Source organism: Anomaloglossus baeobatrachus, chromosome 4 (assembly GCF_048569485.1).
Source record: "Anomaloglossus baeobatrachus isolate aAnoBae1 chromosome 4, aAnoBae1.hap1, whole genome shotgun sequence".
Lineage (NCBI taxonomy): Eukaryota > Metazoa > Chordata > Amphibia > Anura > Aromobatidae > Anomaloglossus > Anomaloglossus baeobatrachus.
This window is the reverse complement of record NC_134356.1, coordinates 695,861,352-695,877,267: the sequence shown is the minus strand read 5'-3', so window position 1 is coordinate 695,877,267 and position 15,916 is coordinate 695,861,352. Positions and strand designations below refer to the sequence as shown.

General features: G+C 45.3%; 1 long non-coding RNA gene across 10 annotated transcripts in view; it reads right to left on the bottom strand.

Annotated features, from left to right (window-relative positions):
* The window catches only part of LOC142304402 (uncharacterized), a 510,057-nt gene that overhangs the window by 419,732 nt on the left and 74,409 nt on the right, over nucleotides 1-15,916 (bottom strand). For 5 of the 10 annotated variants that reach the window (XR_012753088.1, XR_012753091.1, XR_012753086.1 and 2 more), the window contains exons 3-6: nucleotides 8,797-9,740; nucleotides 8,612-8,715; nucleotides 8,407-8,514; nucleotides 8,234-8,311 (exon numbers count right to left, since the gene is read on the bottom strand). This is a non-coding gene — a long non-coding RNA (uncharacterized LOC142304402). Of the gene's footprint in view, nucleotides 1-7,859; nucleotides 8,312-8,406; nucleotides 8,515-8,611; nucleotides 8,716-8,796; nucleotides 9,741-15,916 lie in introns of those variants that run through there. The other 5 variants (XR_012753087.1, XR_012753094.1, XR_012753089.1 and 2 more) reach the window with 5 other exon arrangements.

Sequence of the window (15,916 nt, the reverse complement as noted above, 5' to 3'; positions counted from 1 at the left end):
CAGACAGATAGGGAATGAGAGACAGAGACAGACAGATAGGGAATGAGAGACAGAGACAGACAGATAGGGAATGAGAGACAGAGACAGACAGATAGGGAATGAGAGACAGACAGATAGGGAATGAGAGACAGAGACAGACAGATAGGGAATGAGAGACAGACAGACAGATAGGGAATGAGAGACAGACAGATAGGGAATGAGAGACAGACAGATAGGGAATGAGAGACAGAGACAGACAGATAGGGAGTGAGAGAGAGAGACAGACAGATAGGGAATGAGAGACAGACAGACAGATAGTGAATGAGAGACAGAGACAGACAGATAGGGAATGAGAGACAGACAGATAGGGAATGAGAGACAGAGACAGACAGATAGAGAATGAGAGACAGACAGATAGGGAATGAGAGACAGACAGATAGGGAATGAGAGACAGACAGATAGGGAATGAGAGACAGACAGATAGGGAATGAGAGACAGAGACAGACAGATAGGGAATGAGAGACAGACAGACAGATAGGGAATGAGAGACAGACAGATAGGGAATGAGAGACAGAGACAGACAGATAGGGAATGAGAGACAGAGACAGACAGATAGGGAATGAGAGACAGAGACAGACAGATAGGGAATGAGAGACAGACAGATAGGGAATGAGAGACAGAGACAGACAGATAGGGAATGAGAGACAGACAGATAGGGAATGAGAGACAGACAGATAGGGAATGAGAGACAGACAGATAGGGAATGAGAGACAGACAGATAGGGAATGAGAGACAGAGACAGACAGATAGGGAATGAGAGACAGACAGATAGGGAATGAGAGACAGAGACAGACAGATAGGGAATGAGAGACAGACAGATAGGGAATGAGAGACAGACAGATAGGGAATGAGAGACAGACAGATAGGGAATGAGAGACAGAGACAGACAGATAAGGAATGAGAGACAGACAGATAGGGAATGATAGACAGAGACAGACAGATCGGGAATGAGAGACAGACAGATAGGGAATGAGAGACAGAGACAGACAGATAGGGAATGAGAGACAGACAGATACGGAATGAGAGACAGACAGATAGGGAATGAGACAGAGACAGACAGATAGGGATTGAGAGACAGAGACAGACAGATAGGGAATGAGAGACAGACAGATAGGGAATGAGAGACAGAGACAGACAGATAGGGAATGAGTGACAGACAGATAGGGAATGAGAGACAGAGACAGACAGATAGGGAATGAGAGACAGAGACAGACAGATAGGGAATGAGAGACAGACAGATAGGGATTGAGAGACAGAGACAGACAGATAGGGAATGAGAGACAGAGACAGACAGATAGGGAATGAGAGACAGAGACAGACAGATAGGGAATGAGAGACAGACAGATAGGGAATGAGAGACAGAGACAGACAGATAGGGAATGAGAGACAGACAGGGAATGAGAGACAGAGACAGACAGAAAGGGAATGAGAGACAGACAGACAGGGAATGAGAGACAGAGACAGACAGATAGGGAATGAGAGACAGAGACAGACAGATAGGGAATGAGAGACAGAGACAGACAGATAGGGAATGAGAGACAGACAGATAGGGAATGAGAGACAGAGACAGACAGATAGGGAATGAGAGACAGACAGACAGATAGGGAATGAGAGACAGACAGATAGGGAATGAGAGACAGACAGATAGGGAATGAGAGACAGAGACAGACAGATAGGGAATGAGAGACAGACAGATAGGGAGTGAGAGAGAGAGACAGACAGATAGGGAATGAGAGACAGACAGACAGATAGGGAATGAGAGACAGAGACAGACAGATGGGGAATGAGAGACAGACAGATAGGGAATGAGAGACAGGGACAGACAGAGAATGAGAGACAGACAGATAGGGAATGAGAGACAGACAGATAGGGAATGAGAGACAGACAGATAGGGAATGAGAGACAGACAGATAGGGAATGAGAGACAGAGACAGACAGATAGGGAATGAGAGACAGACAGACAGATAGGGAATGAGAGACAGACAGATAGGGAATGAGAGACAGACAGACAGATAGGGAATGAGAGACAGAGACAGACAGATAGGGAATGAGAGACAGAGACAGACAGATAGGGAATGAGAGACAGACAGATAGGGAATGAGAGACAGAGACAGACAGATAGGGAATGAGAGACAGACAGATAGGGAATGAGAGACAGACAGATAGGGAATGAGAGACAGACAGATAGGAAATGAGAGACAGAGACAGACAGATAGGGAATGAGAGACAGACAGATAGGGAATGATAGACAGAGACAGACAGATCGGGAATGAGAGACAGACAGATAGGGAATGAGAGACAGAGACAGACAGATAGGGAATGAGAGACAGAGACAGACAGATAGGGAATGAGAGACAGACAGATAGGGAATGAGACAGAGACAGACAGATAGGGAATGAGAGACAGAGACAGACAGATAGGGAATGAGAGACAGACAGATAGGGAATGAGAGACAGAGACAGACAGATAGGGAATGAGAGACAGAGACAGACAGATAGGGAATGAGAGACAGACAGATAGGGAATGAGAGACAGACAGATAGGGAATGAGAGACAGAGACAGACAGATAGGGAATGAGAGACAGAGACAGACAGATAGGGAATGAGAGACAGAAACAGACAGATAGGGAATGAGAGACAGAGACAGACAGATAGGGAATGAGAGACAGACAGAAAGGGAATGAGAGACAGACAGATAGGGAATGAGAGACAGACAGATAGGGAATGAGAGACAGACAGATAGGGAATGAGAGACAGACAGATAGGAAATGACAGACAGACAGATAGGGAATGAGAGACAGACAGATAGGGAATGAGAGAGAGAGACAGACAGATAGGGAATGAGAGACAGACAGATAGGGAATGAGAGACAGACAGATAGGGAATGAGAGACAGACAGACAGATAGGGAATGAGAGACAGACAGATAGGGAATGAGAGACAGACAGATAGGGAATGAGAGACAGACAGATAGGGAATGAGAGACAGAGACAGACAGATAGAGAATGAGAGACAGACAGATAGGGAATAAGAGACAGAGACAGACAGATAGAGAATGAGAGACAGAGACAGACAGATAGGGAATGAGAGACAGAGACAGACAGATAGGAAATGAGAGACAGACAGGGAATGAGAGACAGAGACAGACAGATAGGGAATGAGAGACAGACAGACAGGGAATGAGAGACAGAGACAGACAGATAGGGAATGAGAGACAGAGACAGACAGATAGGGAATGAGAGACAGAGACAGACAGATAGGGAATGAGAGACAGACAGATAGGGAATTAGCGACAGAGACAGACAGATAGGGAATGAGAGACAGACAGGGAATGAGAGACAGAGACAGACAGATAGGGAATGAGAGACAGAGACAGACAGATAGGGAATGAGAGACAGAGACAGAGAGATAGGGAATGAGAGACAGAGACAGACAGATAGGGAATGAGAGACAGACAGATAGGGAATTAGAGATAGAGACAGACAGATAGGGAATGAGAGACAGACAGGGAATGAGAGACAGAGACAGACAGATAGGGAATGAGAGACAGACAGACAGGGAATGAGAGACAGAGACAGACAGATAGGGAATGAGAGACAGAGACAGACAGATAGGGAATGAGAGACAGACAGATAGGGAATGAGAGACAGAGACAGACAGATAGGGAATGAGAGACAGACAGACAGATGGGGAATGAGAGACAGACAGATAGGGAATGAGAGACAGACAGATAGGGAATGAGAGACAGAGACAGACAGATAGGGTATGAGAGACAGACAGATAGGGAATGAGAGACAGACAGACAGATAGGGAATGAGAGACAGACAGATAGGGAATGAGAGACAGACAGATAGGGAATGAGAGACAGAGACAGACAGATAGGGAATGAGAGACAGACAGATAGGGAATGAGAGACAGACAGACAGATAGGGAATGAGAGACAGACAGACAGATAGGGAATGGGAGACAGACAGATAGGGAATGAGAGACAGACAGATAGGGAATGAGAGACAGACAGATAGGGAATGAGAGACAGAGACAGACAGATAGAGAATGAGAGACAGACAGATAGGGAATGAGAGACAGAGACAGACAGATAGAGAATGAGAGACAGAGACAAACAGATAGAAAATGAGAGACAGAGACAGACAGATAGGGAATGAGAGACAGACAGATAGGGAATGAGAGACAGAGACAGACAGATACAGAATGAGAGACAGAGACAAACAGATAGAGAATGAGAGACAGACAGATAGGGAATGAGAGACAGACAGATAGGGAATGAGAGACAGACAGATAGGGAATGAGAGACAGAGACAGACAGATAGGGAATGAAAGACAGAGACAGACAGATAGGGAATGAGAGACAGACAGATAGGGAATGAGAGACAGAGACAGACAGATAGGGAATGAGAGACAGACAGATAGGGAATGAGAGACAGACAGATAGGGAATGAGAGACAGACAGATAGGGAATGAGAGACAGACAGATAGGGAATGAGAGACAGACAGATAGGGAAATGAGAGACAGAGACAGACAGATAGGGAATGAGAGACAGACAGATAGGGAATGATAGACAGACAGATAGGGATTGAGAGACAGAGACAGACAGATAGGGAATGAGAGACAGACAGATAGGGAATGAGAGACAGACAGACAGATAGGGAATGAGCGACAGACAGACAGATAGGGAATGAGAGACAGACAGATAGGGAATGAGAGACAGACAGATAGGGAATGAGAGACAGAGACAGACAGATAGAGAATGAGAGACAGAGACAAACAGATAGAGAATGAGAGACAGAGACAGACAGATAGGGAATGAGAGACAGACAGATAGGGAATGAGAGACAGAGACAGAGAGATAGAGAATGAGAGACAGAGACAGACAGATAGAGAATGAGAGACAGAGACAGACAGATAGAGAATGAGAGACAGACAGATAGGGAATGAGAGACAGACAGATAGGGAATGAGAGACAGACAGATAGGGAATGAGAGACAGAGACAGACAGATAGGGAATGAGAGACAGAGACAGACAGATAGGGAATGAGAGACAGACAGATAGGGAATGAGAGACAGACAGATAGGGAATGAGAGACAGACAGATAGGGAATGAGAGACAGAGACAGACAGATAGGGAATGAGAGACAGACAGATAGGGAATGAGAGACAGAGACAGACAGATAGGGAATGAGAGACAGAGACAGACAGATAGGGAATGAGAGACAGACAGATAGGGAATGAGAGACAGACAGATAGGGAATGAGAGACAGAGACAGACAGATAGGGAATGAGAGACAGACAGATACGGAATGAGAGACAGACAGACAGGGAATGAGAGACGGAGACAGACAGATAGGGAATGAGAGACAGAGACAGACAGATAGGGAATGAGAGACAGAGACAGACAGATAGGGAATGAGAGACAGAGACAGACAGATAGGGAATGAGAGACAGAGACAGACAGATAGGGAATGAGAGACAGACAGACAGATGGGGAATGAGAGACAGACAGATAGGGAATGAGAGACAGACAGATAGGGAATGAGAGACAGAGACAGACAGATAGGGTATGAGAGACAGACAGATAGGGAGTGAGAGACAGACAGACAGATAGGGAATGAGAGACAGACAGATAGGGAATTAGAGACAGACAGACAGATAGGGAATGAGAGACAGACAGATAGGGAATGAGAGACAGACAGATAGGGAATGAGAGACAGAGACAGACAGATAGAGAATGAGAGACAGACAGATAGGGAATGAGAGACAGAGACAGACAGATAGAGAATGAGAGACAGAGACAAATAGATAGAGAATGAGAGACAGAGACAGACAGATAGGGAATGAGAGACAGACAGACAGATAGGGAATGAGAGACAGACAGACAGATAGGGAATGAGAGACAGACAGATAGGGAATGAGAGACAGAGACAGACAGATAGAGAATGAGAGACAGACAGATAGGGAATGAGAGACAGAGACAGACAGATAGAGAATGAGAGACAGAGACAAATAGATAGAGAATGAGAGACAGAGACAGACAGATAGGGAATGAGAGACAGACAGATAGGGAATGAGAGACAGAGACATACAGATAGAGAATGAGAGACAGAGACAAACAGATAGAGAATGAGAGACAGACAGATAGGGAATGAGAGACAGACAGATAGGGAATGAGAGACAGACAGATAGGGAATGAGAGACAGAGACAGACAGATAGGGAATGAGAGACAGAGACAGACAGATAGGGAATGAGAGACAGACAGATAGGGAATGAGAGACAGAGACAGACAGATAGGGAATGGGAGACAGACAGATAGGGAATGAGAGACAGACAGATAGGGAATGAGAGACAGACAGATAGGGAATGAGAGACAGACTGATAGGGAATGAGAGACAGAGACAGACAGATAGGGAATGAGAGACAGACAGATAGGGAATGAGAGACAGACAGACAGATAGGGAATGAGAGACAGACAGATAGGGAATGAGAGACAGACAGATAGGGAATGAGAGACAGACAGATAGGGAATGAGAGACAGACAGATAGGGAATGAGAGACAGACAGATAGGGAATGAGAGACAGACAGATAGGGAATGAGAGACAGACAGATAGGGAATGAGAGACAGAGACAGACAGAGAATGAGAGACAGACAGATAGGGAATGAGAGACAGAGACAGACAGATAGAGAATGAGAGACAGAGACAAACAGATAGAGAATGAGAGACAGAGACAGACAGATAGGGAATGAGAGACAGACAGATAGGGAATGAGAGACAGAGACAGACAGATAGAGAATGAGAGACAGAGACAGACAGATAGAGAATGAGAGACAGAGACAGACAGATAGAGAATGAGAGACAGACAGATAGGGAATGAGAGACAGACAGATAGGGAATGAGAGAAAGACAGATAGGGAATGAGAGACAGAGACAGACAGATAGGGAATGAGAGACAGAGACAGACAGATAGGGAATGAGAGACAGACAGATAGGGAATGAGAGACAGAGACAGACAGATAGGGAATGAGAGACAGACAGATAGGGAATGAGAGACAGACAGATAGGGAATGAGAGACAGACAGATAGGGAATGAGAGACAGACAGATAGGGAATGAGAGACAGAGACAGACAGATAGGGAATGAGAGACAGAGACAGACAGATAGGGAATGAGAGACAGACAGATAGGGAATGAGAGACAGAGACAGACAGATAGGGAATGAGAGACAGAGACAGACAGATAGGGAATGAGAGACAGAAAGATAGGGAATGAGAGACAGACAGATAGGGAATGAGAGACAGACAGATAGGGAATGAGAGAGACAGACAGATAGGGAATGAGAGACAGAGACAGACAGATAGGGAATGAGAGACAGACAGATAGGGAATGAGAGACAGACAGATAGGGAATGAGAGAGACAGAGATAGGGAATGAGAGACAGAGACAGACAGATAGGGAATGAGAGAGACAGACAGATAGGGAATGAGAGACAGACAGATAGGGAATGAGAGACAGACAGACAGATAGGGAATGAGAGACAGACAGATAGGGAATGAGAGACAGACAGACAGATAGGGAATGGGAGACAGAGACAGACAGATAGGGAATGAGAGACAGACAGATAGGGAATGAGAGACATAAGTAAAAGTGACAAAGACCTTGCATCACCTCTTGTAGGTGCTCAGGAGAAAATTAGACTAGCATTGGAGGTTAACTCCGGCACACTACCACTTCCCATATGCCCAAAACAAAAAGAGGAATACAGTTGTTGGATGTCAAAAATCCTTTTTCTCTTATTTTATTTAGTGCCAAAAGTGAAAAAGTGCTGTACAATTGTCCGCCAGGAATCTTTCGGCTAGCAAGCCTTCATCAGGTCGGACAGGCTGAATATATTATTTACAAGTGAGAAAACAAAACAAAAGAACAAAGATAAATTAATGACATTGGATAGGTATGTTCATCTGGGTACAATAGGCAAAATTTAGGAACAACAGGGAGGGTCATGGGTGATGACATAAACATAGGAGCAAGGGTACATTATACAGATATTGTAACATTGAAACACTGTGTACTTTAAATATATGGGACCTCATAGTTGTGGTGGTAATACTACAAGGTAGCAGGGTGGAGGTGAGACACAAGTATTTGTGGAGTGACCGCACAGAGTGCATGGTAAGGACGCTCACCTTGGTTTGTAATGAGATGGTAACGTAATATAAATGCAAAGTAGTTGCAAGAATTTAGAGCCCTCCGTTTGGAGATAGCTGAGGGAGAGAAGAAAAGGGGGTAAGGGAAATTGTATTGGCAGAAGAAAAGAGCACAGAGGAGAAAAGCAAAATTAGTGATCACTACAACATACCCTGCGCCAGAAGTCAGTAAAAGCCCCGGGAGATGTATGGTATGTTGGATCCTAAGAGGTTGTTGGATTAGGACGAGGGAGATTTGGAACAGAGAGCATTAAGTGTATCTATAAAAATAAGATGAAACACGGAATGATCAATTTAGGCTAGGGAGTGTTCCTGCCTTGGTAGGTGTGTCTATTTAGGAGGTAGAATGATGGTTACCTTGTTGGTCGGCTCTATCCCTTAGGTCTCTTGGTATATTAGGCCAAAATGGCGACCATATGTGTCCCAGGCGAATGGCAGTTCTTGCAGTGGAATGTTAATATCTATGGTTCCAATAAGATACCGGATTAACAGTACTACCGTAGCCATATAAAAAAAGGGAGTATGGTGAAATGCAATATTACCTATTGGCTCTGGTAGTATAGCCTGGAGAGGGATCGCTGCGGCTAAAAGTATATCTGGCAATGACTCTTGTAGAGTAAAGTAAACGTCCCAGATTCAAGTGTAAACATCAGGATGATATGTCTGATCGGGAATCTGTGGCCCCAAAAGGATAACATGAGAACAGTGTTACCAACAATAGGGGGTGAAAAATTTTTTTATGACAGAAAGGGATTTACAGGGAATTACCTAGTAATTTGTTAGGTGGAGTACTTTGGTAGAAGTTACCTAGAAAGGGGGATGCTCCTGTAATGAGGAGTCAAAGTCCAGGGTTCATCCTGGTGTTCAGGTTGTTGAGATTAACTGCCGCTTATAGCTGTATGGAGAGGATTTGGAGAGGGATTAAATGAAAATAGAGAAAAAGAAATATGAGGAAGAAAAGGGAGAAAAGGTTACCTAGTGACTCTGAGGAAATGGCATGGAGGGAGGTCCGTTGGCCCAGGAAAGAGTCAAATCTAGTTAGCCAGGAAGAGAGGAGAAATAGTAAAATAAAGGATAATACATTGGTGGTGTAGGTATGATAATGTCTGAGTGAGCCACCTTACCACGCGCCAGTGGTGCCGCAGAGCTGGATCGCACGTCCTGTGGAGTGAGAGGAGTGCAGGAAAGGCGTCTATTTGACCACGAGCGTGCTGTGACGTAACTTCCGGTTTTCGTGCAGAATGGTGTATGCTGGGAACCGGCGTCCTGCGCATGCGCAGGAGAATTCCGATGGTGGAGGTGGTGAATGCGTCACTGTCGCTCCGTGGAACGCGGAAGTGGAGCCTTGGAACGCACATGTGACAGGCATGTAATAATGGGGGCGTGACAGTGGGTCACAAGACCGTGTATCCGGACCTGGTTTACATATTTCGGTGCAGGAGTGAGTGACATGCTGGTTTATCACTGTCACGCAGTGGTATTAGTTCTGTGAAACAGAAAGAAGGAATTAGAATACAATGTGGTACAACAATCACATATTCACATATTTAATCACATATTTAATATCATATTCACTGTGGTAAATAGAGTGGGATAATAGTGAGAGCACAGTTGATACATAGAATATCCCATCATAGGGAAAGCAGTAATCGATGATTCCTGGCGGACAATTGTACAGCACTTTTTCACTTTTGGCACTAAATAAAATAAGAGAAAAAGGATTTTTGACATCCAACAACTGTATTCCTCTTTTTGTTTTGGGCATATGGGAAGTGGTAGTGTGCCGGAGTTAACCTCCAATGCTAGGGAATGAGAGACAGACAGATAGGGAATGAGAGACAGACAGATAGGGAATGAGAGACAGACAGATAGGGAATGAGAGAGACAGACAGATAGGGAATGAGAGACAGAGACAGACAGATAGGGAATGAGAGACAGACAGATAGTGAATGAGAGACAAACAGATAGGGAATGAGAGACAGACAGACAGATAGGGAATGAGAGACAGACAGATAGGGAATGAGAGACAGAGACAGACAGATAGGGAATGAGAGACAGAGACAGACAGATAGGGAATGAGAGACAGACAGAAAGGGAATGAGAGACAGACAGATAGGGAATGAGAGACAGACAGATAGGGAATGAGAGACAGACAGATAGGGAATGAGAGACAGACAGATAGGGAATGAGAGACAGACAGATAGGGAATGAGAGACAGACAGATAGGGAATGAGAGACAGAGACAGACAGATAGGGAATGAGAGACAGAGACAGGCAGATAGGGAATGAGAGACAGAGACAGACAGATAGGGAATGAGAGACAGAGACAGACAGATAGGGAATGAGAGACAGACAGATAGGGAATGAGAGACAGACAGATAGGGAATGAGAGACAGAGACAGACAGATAGGGAATGAGAGACAGGCAGGGAATGAGAGACAGAGACAGACAGATAGGGAATGAGAGACAGACAGACAGGGAATGAGAGACAGAGACAGACAGATAGGGAATGAGAGACAGAGACAGACAGATAGGGAATGAGAGACAGAGACAGACAGATAGGGAATGAGAGACAGAGACAGACAGATAGGGAATGAAAGACAGACAGATAGGGAATGAGAGACAGAGACAGACAGATAGGGAATGAGAGACAGACAGACAGATGGGGAATGAGAGACAGACAGATAGGGAATGAGAGACAGACAGATAGGGAATGAGAGACAGAGACAGACAGATAGGGAATGAGAGACAGACAGATAGGGAGTGAGAGACAGACAGATAGGGAATGAGAGACAGACAGATAGGGAATGAGAGACAGACAGACAGATAGAGAATGAGAGACAGACAGATAGGGAATGAGAGACAGACTGATAGGGAATGAGAGACAGAGACAGACAGATAGGGAATGAGAGACAGACAGATAGGGAATGAGAGACAGAGACAGACAGATAGGGAATGAGAGACAGAGACAGACAGATAGGGAATGAGAGACAGAAACAGACAGATAGGGAATGAGTGACAGACAGATAGGGATTGAGAGACAGAGACAGACAGATAGGGAATGAGAGATAGAGACAGACAGATAGGGAATGAGAGACAGACAGATAGGGAATGAGAGACAGACAGATAGGTAATGAGAGACAGAGACAGACAGATAGGGAATGAGATACAGACAGATAGGGAGTGAGAGACAGAGACAGACAGATAGGGAATGAGAGACAGACAGATAGGGAATGAGAGACAGACAGATAGGGAATGAGAGACAGACAGATAGGGAAAGAGAGACAGACAGATAGGGAATGAGAGACAGAGACAGACAGATAGGGAATGAGAGACAGACAGATAGGGAATGATAGACAGAGACAGACAGATCGGGAATGAGAGACAGACAGATAGGGAATGAGAGACAGAGACAGACAGATAGGGAATGAGAGACAGACAGGCAGATAGGGAATGAGAGACAGACAGATAGGGAATGAGACAGAGACAGACAGATAGGGAATGAGAGACAGAGACAGACAGATAGGGAATGAGAGACAGACAGATAGGGAATGAGAGACAGAGACAGACAGATAGGGAATGAGAGACAGAGACAGACAGATAGGGAATGAGAGACAGACAGAAAGGGAATGAGAGACAGACAGATAGGGAATGAGAGACAGACAGATAGGGAATGAGAGACAGACAGATAGGGAATGAGAGACAGACAGATAGGGAATGAGAGACAGACAGATAGGGAATGAGAGACAGAGACAGACAGATAGGGAATGAGAGACAGAGACAGGCAGATAGGGAATGAGAGACAGAGACAGACAGATAGGGAATGAGAGACAGAGACAGACAGATAGGGAATGAGAGACAGACAGATAGGGAATGAGAGACAGACAGATAGGGAATGAGAGACAGAGACAGACAGATAGGGAATGAGAGACAGGCAGGGAATGAGAGACAGAGACAGACAGATAGGGAATGAGAGACAGACAGACAGGGAATGAGAGACAGAGACAGACAGATAGGGAATGAGAGACAGAGACAGACAGATAGGGAATGAGAGACAGAGACAGACAGATAGGGAATGAGAGACAGAGACAGACAGATAGGGAATGAAAGACAGACAGATAGGGAATGAGAGACAGAGACAGACAGATAGGGAATGAGAGACAGACAGACAGATGGGGAATGAGAGACAGACAGATAGGGAATGAGAGACAGACAGATAGGGAATGAGAGACAGAGACAGACAGATAGGGAATGAGAGACAGACAGATAGGGAGTGAGAGACAGACAGATAGGGAATGAGAGACAGACAGATAGGGAATGAGAGACAGACAGACAGATAGAGAATGAGAGACAGACAGATAGGGAATGAGAGACAGACTGATAGGGAATGAGAGACAGAGACAGACAGATAGGGAATGAGAGACAGACAGATAGGGAATGAGAGACAGAGACAGACAGATAGGGAATGAGAGACAGAGACAGACAGATAGGGAATGAGAGACAGAAACAGACAGATAGGGAATGAGTGACAGACAGATAGGGAATGAGAGACAGAGACAGACAGATAGGGAATGAGAGATAGAGACAGACAGATAGGGAATGAGAGACAGACAGATAGGGAATGAGAGACAGACAGATAGGGAATGAGAGACAGAGACAGACAGATAGGGAATGAGAGACAGAGACAGACAGATAGGGAATGAGAGACAGAGACAGACAGATAGGGAATGAGAGACAGAGACAGACAGATAGGGAATGAGAGACAGAGACAGACAGATAGGGAATGAGAGACAGAGACAGACAGATAGGGAATGAGAGACAGAGACAGACAGATAGGGAATGAGAGACAGACAGATAGGGAATTAGAGACAGACAGATAGGGAATGAGAGACAGAGACAGACAGATAGGGAATGAGAGACAGGCAGGGAATGAGAGACAGAGACAGACAGATAGGGAATGAGAGACAGACAGACAGGGAATGAGAGACAGAGACAGACAGATAGGGAATGAGAGACAGAGACAGACAGATAGGGAATGAGAGACAGAGACAGACAGATAGGGAATGAGAGACAGAGACAGACAGATAGGGAATGAGAGACAGACAGATAGGGAATGAGAGACAGAGACAGACAGATAGGGAATGAGAGACAGACAGACAGATAGGAAATGAGAGACAGACAGATAGGGAATGAGATACAGACAGATAGGGAATGAGAGACAGAGACAGACAGATAGGGAATGAGAGACAGACAGATAGGGAGTGAGAGAGAGAGAGACAGACAGATAGGGAATGAGAGACAGACAGATAGGGAATGAGAGACAGACAGATAGGGAATGAGAGACAGAGACAGACAGATAGGGAATGAGAGACAGACAGACAGATAGGGAATGAGAGACAGAGACAGACAGATAGGGAAAAAGAGACAGAGACAGACAGATAGGGAATAAGAGACAGACAGACAGATAAGGAATGAGAGAGAGAGACAGACAGATAGGGAATGAGAGACAGACAGACAGATAGGGAATGAGAGACAGACAGATAGGGAATGAGAGACAGAGACAGACAGATAGGGAATGAGAGACAGAGACAGACAGTTAGGGAATGAGAGACAGAGACAGACAGATAGGGAATGAGAGACAGACAGATAGGGAATGAGAGACAGACAGATAGGGAATGAGAGACAGAGACAGACAGATAGGGAATGAGATACAGACAGATAGGGAGTGAGAGACAGAGACAGACAGATAGGGAATGAGAGACAGACAGATAGGGAATGAGAGACAGACAGATAGGGAATGAGAGACAGACAGATAGGGAATGAGAGACAGACAGATAGGGAATGATAGACAGAGACAGACAGATCGGGAATGAGAGACAGACAGATAGGGAATGAGAGACAGAGACAGACAGATAGGGAATGAGAGACAGAGACAGGCAGATAGGGAATGAGAGACAGACAGATAGGGAATGAGACAGAGACAGACAGATAGGGAATGAGAGACAGAGACAGACAGATAGGGAATGAGAGACAGACAGATAGGGAATGAGAGACAGAGACAGACAGATAGGGAATGAGTGACAGACAGATAGGGAATGAGAGACAGAGACAGACAGATAGGGAATGAGAGACAGAGACAGACAGATAGGGAATGAGAGACAGACAGATAGGGAATGAGACACAGACAGATAGGGAATGAGAGACAGAGACAGACAGATAGGGAATGAAAGACAGAGACAGACAGCTAGGGAATGAGAGACAGAGACAGACAGATAGGGAATGAGAGACAGAGACAGACAGATAGGGAATGAGAGACAGACAGAAAGGGAATGAGAGACAGACAGATAGGGAATGAGAGACAGACAGATAGGGAATGAGAGACAAACAGATAGGAAATGAGAGACAGACAGATAGGGAATGAGAGACAGACAGATAGGGAATGAGAGACAGAGACAGACAGATAGGGAATGAGAAACAGACAGATAGGGAATGAGAGACAGACAGGGAATGAGAGACAGAGACAGACAGATAGGGAATGAGAGACAGACAGACAGATGGGGAATGAGAGACAGACAGATAGGGAATGAGAGACAGACAGATAGGGAATGAGAGACAGACAGATAGGGAATGAGAGACAGACAGATAGGGAATGAGAGACAGACAGATAGGGAATGAGAGACAGACAGATAGGGAATGAGAGACAGACAGACAGATAGGGAATGAGAGACAGACAGATAGGCAATGAGAGACAGACAGATAGGGAATGAGAGACAGAGACAGACAGATAGGGAATGAGAGACAGACAGATAGGGAATGAGAGACAGACAGACAGATAGGGAATGAGAGACAGACAGATAGGGAATGAGAGACAGACAGATAGGGAATGAGAGACAGACAGATAGGGAATGAGAGACAGACAGATAGGGAATGAGAGACAGAGACAGACAGATAGGGAATGAGAGACAGACAGACAGATAGGGAATGAGAGACAGACAGACAGATAGGGAATGAGAGACAGACAGATAGGGAATGAGAGACAGAGACAGACAGATAGGGAATGAGAGACAGAGACAGACAGATAGGGAATGAGAGACAGAGACAGACAGATAGGGAATGAGAGACAGAGACAGACAGATAGGGAATGAGAGACAGAGACAGACAGATAGGGAATGAGAGACAGACAGATAGGGAATGAGAGACAGACAGATAGGTAATGAGAGACAGAGACAGACAGATAGGGAATGAGATACAGACAGATAGGGAGTGAGAGACAGAGACAGACAGATAGGGAATGAGAGACAGACAGATAGGGAATGAGAGACAGACAGATAGGGAATGAGAGACAGACAGATAGGGAAAGAGAGACAGACAGATAGGGAATGAGAGACAGAGACAGACAGATAGGGAATGAGAGACAGACAGATAGGGAATGATAGACAGAGACAGACAGATCGGGAATGAGAGACAGACAGATAGGGAATGAGAGACAGAGACAGACAGATAGGGAATGAGAGACAGACAGGCAGATAGGGAATGAGAGACAGACAGATAGGGAATGAGACAGAGACAGACAGATAGGGAATGAGAGACAGAGACAGACAGATAGGGAATGAGAGACAGACAGATAGGGAATGAGAGACAGAGACAGACAGATAGGGAATG